This window comes from Arachis hypogaea, chromosome 11 (genome assembly GCF_003086295.3).
Source record: "Arachis hypogaea cultivar Tifrunner chromosome 11, arahy.Tifrunner.gnm2.J5K5, whole genome shotgun sequence".
Taxonomy (NCBI): Eukaryota; Viridiplantae; Streptophyta; class Magnoliopsida; order Fabales; family Fabaceae; genus Arachis; species Arachis hypogaea.
This window is the reverse complement of record NC_092046.1, coordinates 143,805,591-143,814,526: the sequence shown is the minus strand read 5'-3', so window position 1 is coordinate 143,814,526 and position 8,936 is coordinate 143,805,591. Positions and strand designations below refer to the sequence as shown.

Sequence of the window (8,936 nt, the reverse complement as noted above, 5' to 3'; positions counted from 1 at the left end):
CCCCAAATTTCATAAGCAAAGATGCACCCAACTATTTTACTTTTGAAATCAGAATACATAGATGCTAGCATCCATGAGCCGAGATTATAGTCGTCCTGCCTCCATTGTTTGAATTGTTGAGATTCAATCCCAGCTTGCTGATTTGTCGTGGAATCAAATTGAGGAGGAATTCGTGTTGGATGGAGATGATCTTCAAGGTCTTGTCCTCGAATTGCAAAGAGAGATTGCTGTTGCCAAATCTTGTGATTATTCTCACCAAGTTTGTCACTAATCGGGTGAAAGGATTTCTGATTGAAGAAATTTGGAGGAAAATTGTTGAAAACAGAAGAGGAGGGAAGAGTGTTGTTGGAATTGGAATTGGCAGAATCTTCATTGGGGGAAGCCATGGATCAAACACCTGTTGCTCTTGATACCATGAAAGGAATTTTGCAGCAGAAGAATAGAAAGAAATAAGGGAAAATTGAAAAACTAAAGAATAGAAAGTATTGAATTTTGGTTTTAGTAAAAATAAAATAAGTCATCATCACAATAGAGTTTTCCCTCTCTACTTATATAGGCCCCTTAAAACCAAGACTAGTTCTCTAATTATCATAATTAATCATCCTTAATCTCAACATTAATTAGGTAAATTTCCAAAATCTTTTGATGATTTACACTTTTAAAAGATTTGAGAATTTTATTATCATTTTAAATGATATGCAGATTAATATGAATGAAATTCTCCCATTTATTTTACAGAATTTGTAAAACAAGACTTTATCAACATGAAAAAAAATATTATGAGAGAAGGTGATAGTAAAAGGTATTGTGTACTTATAATACAAGGCCAAAATAAGCTGCACACATAAAACTTAAGACATATTGCAGCGAGACAAATTTTAAGGAGTTATTTGAATTGTGTTGTATGTAATGTGATTAAGTAGTAATGAAGAATATAGTACTTTTATAGAGTTTTATAAATTTTAGAGTGTTTGAGTAATGAACTTAATATATAGTTACCATCAGTGAATCCAATAGTTGAATAATATATATATATATACTTTTAACTAAATAAAAATTTATGATGCTAAACCAATGAGATATAACTCAAATGACATAATTTTTTTATATTCATTTAGAGATCGCGAGTTCAAGTCTCACTCCTAACTTTAAAAAAAATGATAATGCCAACGAGTTATAACTCAGATGACATAGTCTCAATATTAAAGCACATACACTGCACACATCAAACTTAAGACATGTTGGAGAAAGCTAAATTAAAGTTGTTTTTAGAGTTTTTTTAATTGTTTTTTATATTCTGTTTTTGCCCTTAATTCTTAAGGGTGTCTTTAGCGGCTAAGGATTCGATGGTCTCAGAACGTTTGGACCATTAAATGGTTCCAGAACAAAATATATTTTTTAAGTTTTTTTAATAACTGCTAAATAGTCCTTTTCTAATTTTAATTACAAATTAATCCCATATATTTTATTTAATCATAAAATTATTTTTTATTTTATAAATTATTATTTTATCATTAATCTATTATGTTTATTAACAATAAAAAATAAAAACAATAACGAATTAGATGTTCCATTGATCGTAATAAACTTTTTGGCTATTCCAATCGATTAAAAGATTATATTTGATTCGTGACGTTCGTCCAGAGCTGTGAAATCGTGTTTCTTTGAAAATTAGTCGATTGGATTATCAAAACAATTGATTGAATTTCAGGTTTCGCATAACACAATCGATTGGACTACAGGTTGTTATCACAAAACAATCAATTGAAAATAGCAAGGCAGCATGGTTTTCGCAAAAATTAATCGATTGGTCATATTACCCAATCGATTGAACGATGACTAAAATGTGGGTTTTCAATAATTCAATCGATTGAATGCTTCAAAACAATCTGAGGTCTCACAATTCAATCGATTGGTTGTGTTACCCAATCGATTCATCAAAACAATATGGATTTGCCAAATTCAATCAATTGGTTGTGCTACCCAATCGATTGAAAGCTTCAAAGCAACTTGAGGTCTCACAATTCAATCGATTGGTTGTGTTACCCAATCGATTGAAGTTTGTACGTGACTTCCAATTCAATCGATAGGTATGAGAATTCAATCGATTGGGAAGTGATGTAAATGTGTTTTTTTCTGCATTCAATCGATTGGTAATGTAATCCAATCGATTGAATGCAGAAAAAAACACATTTACATCACTTCCCAATCGATTAAATTCTCATACGATTGAAATTTGAAATTCGCTATCTATTAAACCCAAACCATGCGTATTCACTCTTTCTCCCTGTTTTAAAACATCATAACACCATTTCTGCACCTCTTTCCTCTTTCTAAAATTTAGAAAGCTTCTCTCTTCTTCTTCTCCAATCTCACCAACATCCACTCCAAACTACATACATATTATTAATCCTCATCTAAATCCTTACAAAACCCACCAAATCAATGATGTACTTCTTAAATAAAAATTTATTGCTTCGTGGCTTTTAAAATTTTTCTCTATTTCTATGCACTATAGAGATATTTTAGTTTAAAAAACTCATATTTTTATGATGAAGTAATGTCATTTTCATTTATTATTTCAGCAACAATGCCATACAAATATTATGTCTTGTGAATTATATTTTATTTTATATAATTAATTTATGTAAAAAAATTTCAATAATTTATAGCGTGTTTAGCTAAAAATTATCACATTTCTTATTAATTAAAATTAATTCTTTCAAAAATTTTAAAAAATTTGAAAATAAATTATAAATTATTAATTATTTGAAAGACACAGTACTCTTATAGAATACAAGATATAAGATATCTTTATAAAATTTTTCTTTTAACAACATAAATTTAGAAGCAAAATTAATATTTTTTAAAAGAAAATAATATCTAAAGTACATAATGTGATTACCAAAACATAACTACGTAAGTTATTATTAATATAAAAATATGAATGTTAAATATATTAATATAAAAAAACAAATGATTTTTTTAAAAAATAAATATAGAAATTATTATATAAAAACTAATTTGAAAGGTACAATGACTCGAGGGTATGATATTAAATTAGTTAGGTAAAAAATATTAGTGAATTAAACAATTAAGACATAGATCTATTACATAGTGAAAAATAATACATATAAAACTATTAAATTACATAATATTTTTTTATTTTTTAAGCACAAATCTTATATATAAGTATAGTTTCTTAAAATTTTGGGGGGTCTAGGCCACTACTCGCCCCTTCTAAGTCCGTCCCTGATTGCTAGCTAATTAATAATAAAAAATAATAAAATCTATTTACTTTTTAGTATTTCTCAATGTCTGTGAATTATTAAAAGATAAAAAAAATATTTTTTCATTACACAATCAATTTCACGAATAAAGTATCGAAACGAAGAATTGCAAAATTAGAAATTCTATTTGCTGACCTCGATTTTGTAATTAAAATGATGGATTATTTTCTGAACACTACAATAAAAAAAATTGATTCGACCTTTGCTGATTGTTGCAACTGTGATTATCAATTAATGATGAACAAATAGTGGATATTAAATAGACGGATAAAAAATGAAAAAAAATTGGATATTAAGTAGATGGATATCCAAAAGAAAAACAATGAAATTTTTTATAATCAAAGAGATTGATACACAATTTCAATGGTGGGATTATTGAATAATTGGTGATGGATTATTCACCAATTTATAATGTTAATATTAAAGAAAAGATAATATTAGAGTATCTAAATCAAAATAAAACCTTAAAAATTGAAGATAGAATTTTAAAGATAAGATAGATGAATAATAAGATAATAATTTATAAAAACAATAACAAAATTGAAATAGGCGTAGTACACACTTCAATCGACTGGGTAGCACAACCAATCGATTGAATTTGGCAAATTCATATTGTTTTGATGAATTCAATCGATTGGGTAACACAACCAATCGATAGACCTCAGGTTATTTTGAAGCATTCAATCGATTGGGTAGTATAAGCAATCGATTGAATTATTAAAAACTCACATTTTAGTCATCGTTCAATCGATTGGGTAATATGACCAATCGATTGATTTTTGCGAAAACCATGTTGCCTTGCAATTTTCAATCAATTGTTTTGTGATTACAACCTGTAGTCCAATCGATTGAGTTATGGGAAACCTGAAATTCAATCGATTGTTTTGATAATCCAATCGATTGATTTTCAAAGAAACACGATTTCGCAATCCTGGACGAACGTCACGGATCAAATATAATCTTTTAATCGATTGGAATAGCCAAAAAATTTATTACGATCAATGGAAGATCTAATTCGTTATTGTTTTTTGTTTTTTATTATTAATAAACATAATAGATTAATGATAAAATAATAATTTATAAAATAAAAATTAATTTTTATGATTAAATAAAATATATAGAGTTAATTTGTAATTAAAATTAGAAAAAAACTATTTAGTCATTATTAAAAAAACTTAAAAAATATGTTTTATTCTAAAACCATTTAATGGTCCAAACGTTTTGAGACCATCGAATCCAGTGTCGTCTTTAGCATTGTTTAGAGGAATATTGCGTTGTGACTTGTGATGTGTTAACTTAGCTTAACTTATCCTTTCATTTTTTTTATCATTTCTTTTCTTGTCTCGCTCTCTCTGTATTAATGTTTTTCTCATTTTTTTTGTTTTATTTTTTTATAAACAATAAATGCAATGACATTTGGCATTAATATTAACTCCTCTATTCATAGTTGCTCTCTAAACTTTAATATGGCTATTATTTTAATAAGTGTAATTATTTTTGTTATGGACTGAAATTCCGTTAATAGATATACATAGCATAATTTTATAGTCACCAAAAAACAATATAATTTTAAATGTTCAATTCAGTTAAATAAATATATTCTTATCTCCTTGTTTCAAACACAATTTCGCTACGTCTACATTCTTTATAATAAATATTATTTTGATACAAATACTTCTTTAACAAATAAATATGTGCTTTCTCTATTTTGTTTGTTAACAAATAATTTAAATATAGAGTAAAGTATCATTTTTGTCCCCAACGTTTAGGATAAATCCTATTTGTATCCCTAACGTTTAAATCGTTCTATTTGTATCCCTAACGTTTGTAAAAGTGATTCAATGTATCATGCCATCAATTACACATCATGGGCTTTAGTTAGAATTCTAAAAAGTCTCTTCTTCAAGTTAGAATACAAATCTCTTCATGCCTTTTCTGTTTTAAAGGATATATTGTTTTTAATGGATGATTCTGGTATACTATTTCTCTTATTTGATCATATATAATGTCATACAATCTTTTTCTTGATTAACAAGGCACTTTTTGCGTTAATTTTTCTTCATTCTTGCTTTTGCAGGAAAAAAACACTCATGTTTTGTTGTCAATGTTAATTAAGCATTTGGATCATAAAATTTTCCTTAAAGAACCCAAAATGCAGCTTGACATTGTTGAAGTGACCACTTCACTTGCTCAATATGCAAAGGTTCAACCTTCTGTATCAATAATTGGTGCTCTAAGTGATGTGATGAGACATTTGCGGAAGAGCATACAATGTTCCTTAGAAAACTAAAATCTAGTAAGTGATGTAATTGAATGGAACAAGAATTTTAGAGAAGCTGTGGATAAGTGCCTTGTACAGTTGACAATTAAGGTACCTCACATTATCCACACTTCAAATCAAATTTATTCCTTAACATTTTAAGAATAACTGCTTGATAAAATGCTTTGTGTGATTATCACATTTGGTAGTTTTATCTGGTCTTTTAAACTTTATTTGCATTATTGGACTTATCACAAAGGAACTAAGCTGCCATACATGAATAGGTTGGAGAACCAGGCCCTATTCTAGATGTTATGGCTGTGATGTTAGAGAATATCTCAAATATTATAGCAATATCCAGAACCACAGTCGTTATTGTATACCGGACTGCTCAAATTGTTGCCTCCTTACCAAATTTATCCTATCAAAATAAGGTAAGGAGTGAATATTCATAGTCTATCTATATCATGTTGGTATGCTACTTTGAGTTCTGTGAATAAATTTGATACTAAAATCATCTTTTTTGATCCTCAGGCATTCCCTGAATCATTGTTTCATCAGCTACTCCTGGCTATGGTCCATCAAGATCATGAGACACAAGCAACGGCTCACCGTGTCTTTTCGGTAGTTCTTGTGCCAACCTCAGTTTCCCCTCGGGCAGGCATGCTTGCTTCCAATAAGGCATCGGATGTTCCAAGAACACTCTCTAGAGCAGTCTCTGTCATTTCTTCTTCAGTTGCTTTGTTTGAGAAGCTAAAATCAGAGAAACGTTCTTCAAATGAAAATTTAAGTCAATATAACAAGGAAAATAATGCTAGAGAAACCAACTAATGGCGTTGGCGGGTTCCTAAACAGATTGAAGTCGACTAATAATCGTGTGCATCATGGGAGTGGGAGTGGGAGTGGGAGTCAGCTAGCTACAGTGGATGAAAATAGTACAGATGATGACAATGGGAATTTGGTGAGTCTTGCATTGATGAGTATGTGTGTTTGAATTTAGTCCTGCATTTTAAACAAACTTTAAGTATCTCGAGTATGTTAGCTGTAATATAGTTTACAATCATGGTTACTTGGTGATCTTCTTTTCACCTGAATGCAGGAAATTGCAGCTCTCAGGTTAAGTAGTCTTAAGATAAATCAATTGCTATCATCAATTTGGGTTCAGTCTATCTCTCCTACAAATTTGCCTGAAAATTATGAAGCCATTGCTCATACATACAGCTTGGTGTTGCTTTTTTCTAGAGCTAAGGTATTAATTGGACTCAGTTACATGATTGTAATATAAAAGAGGTTTAAGGTTGTCTACATTATTATTGGCACTGTCATATTTGCTTCTATTCTCTCTTTTTAATGAGTAAGACTTTCTTTTCCTTTAACTTAACTTTGCAAATTTATTGCCTTTGCAGAATTCTTTTCAGGAAGTCCTACTTCGGAGTTTTCAGCTTGGTTTTTCTTTGTGGAAAATTTCTCTTAAAGAAGGTGAGTTTTCAGTCACACCTAATAGGCTATTTGGTATTTCTTAGAAAACTTGAGTTCTTAGTGGATAGCAAAATTATCTTTGAGATGTAGTGTTTCTTAAGCAGGTCTTTTCATGGTATTAATATTCTTGATAACTATTTTGTTAGAAACCGGATACATATGCCTCAGGAGTGGGTTTGAAAATTATGCCAAGAATGAATAAGTTCCTAGTTTTTATTGCAGGGTCATTGCCACCATCTCGATGGAGATCACTCTTTACTTTAGCGCTTTCGATGATTTTGTTTTCTTCAAAAGCCTACAAAATCAAATCTCTTGTTCAAAGTGCCAAGGAAACACATACAAAGAAACAAGTGAGATCTTCTTTTTACTGTTATGATAATTGAAAGAAACTTGTAATAGCAAACTGATCTTCTAACTCTCTCAAGATAAAAAAGTATTATTTTGCCTTAATGATTTCATTTTATGTATCCAGATTGATCCCTTCCTTTGTTTAGTTGATGATCATAAGCTGCAAGCTTTCAGCACTGCATGTGGTGGCTCGACCATCGCCTATGGATCGAAAGAAGATGATTACATGGCCTCAAATTCGCTTCCAGAGTTAATGACTCTTACACAAAAAACACAGGAATTCTTTGTTTCTGAAATCATCCAGAACCTGGAAGTGTTGGAAGAGGTAACACTTTTACTTCTTGTGTTTAGATGCTCTTTAAAATTGAGTTGTTAAACTTATATTGAATCATCTTGATGTTTAACTTTACTGAAATTACTAATAATATCTTATATTTACATATAGGCCAATAATACTGAAAGCGAGCCTACTACCCCCCTTTGATGCTAGGAAATCAATTGGTGATAGCAACGGACATCCGAGGACAAATATTTGAGACTTTTATGTAATTAGATGATATTGAAATATTAAAGTTGTTATTTTATTTTACTTTTTAAAGAAAAACAATAATAGTTATGTAGAATAATACCATATGCAATTATATTTGAAATTATTGACATTAAGAATTTTTTTTATATATAGAGTTATGTCTTATATTGAGGAATTGTGTTATAAAAGATTTAGTTTTTAAATTTTGATATTAAAAAATAAATTTCTAATTTGAGAGTATGTAAATGAGATGAGATTAATGAATAATTTGAAATTAAAAATAAATAAATAATTATAGGGTTTGTGGAGGTTTGAAAATCTCACAAAATAGTTTATTTTTGTTAAATTAAAAAATCAATTTGTGGAGGTTTTAAATTGCCACAAAAGTAATTTAAAATTACCACAAAAGTCCAATATAAAACTTCCACTAAACACATATAAAACCTCCACTAAATAGATTGTGGAGGTTTTTAAAACCCTCCACAAAAGACCTCGTGGCACCTCAAATTTTGGGGGTTTTAGAAACTCCCACAAACCATTTGATGGGGGTTATAAACCTCTACAAATAAGAAAAAAAAACTGTCACAAATAAACAAAAATCTTGTAGTGCTAGTCAGGATGATAACTCATTAAAAGTTGAAACTAATCACTGCAATATTTACATAATTCACTTTTTTAGAGACATAATTGAACATAAACACAAATTTTGGGTACAATATTAAAATCGAACATATACAAGTGAGACCTAATTGAGAATGAATACATCCAAGTGAGAATAATTGAAAAATACAATCTGATCTATTAGTATAACTGACAGTATGATAACATTGAATCATTTTTATAAACGTTAGGGATACAAATAGGAAGATTTAAACGTTAAGGACACAAATAGGACTTACCCTAAACGTGGGAAACAAAAATAATACTTTACTCTTTAAATATACAAGTTAATAGTAATAATTGTATTTTTATATAGATGTCAAAAATATTTATGTATAAATAATATTATTTTAAATATAATTATTTTTAT

The 8,936-nt window shown here is 29.0% G+C and overlaps 1 pseudogene; it reads left to right on the top strand.

The window, feature by feature from the left end:
* Positions 1 to 5,255: 5,255 nt before the first annotated feature.
* Positions 5,256 to 7,861, top strand: LOC112722093 (protein SEMI-ROLLED LEAF 2-like; annotated as a pseudogene).
* The last annotated feature ends 1,075 nt before the right edge of the window (positions 7,862 to 8,936 follow it).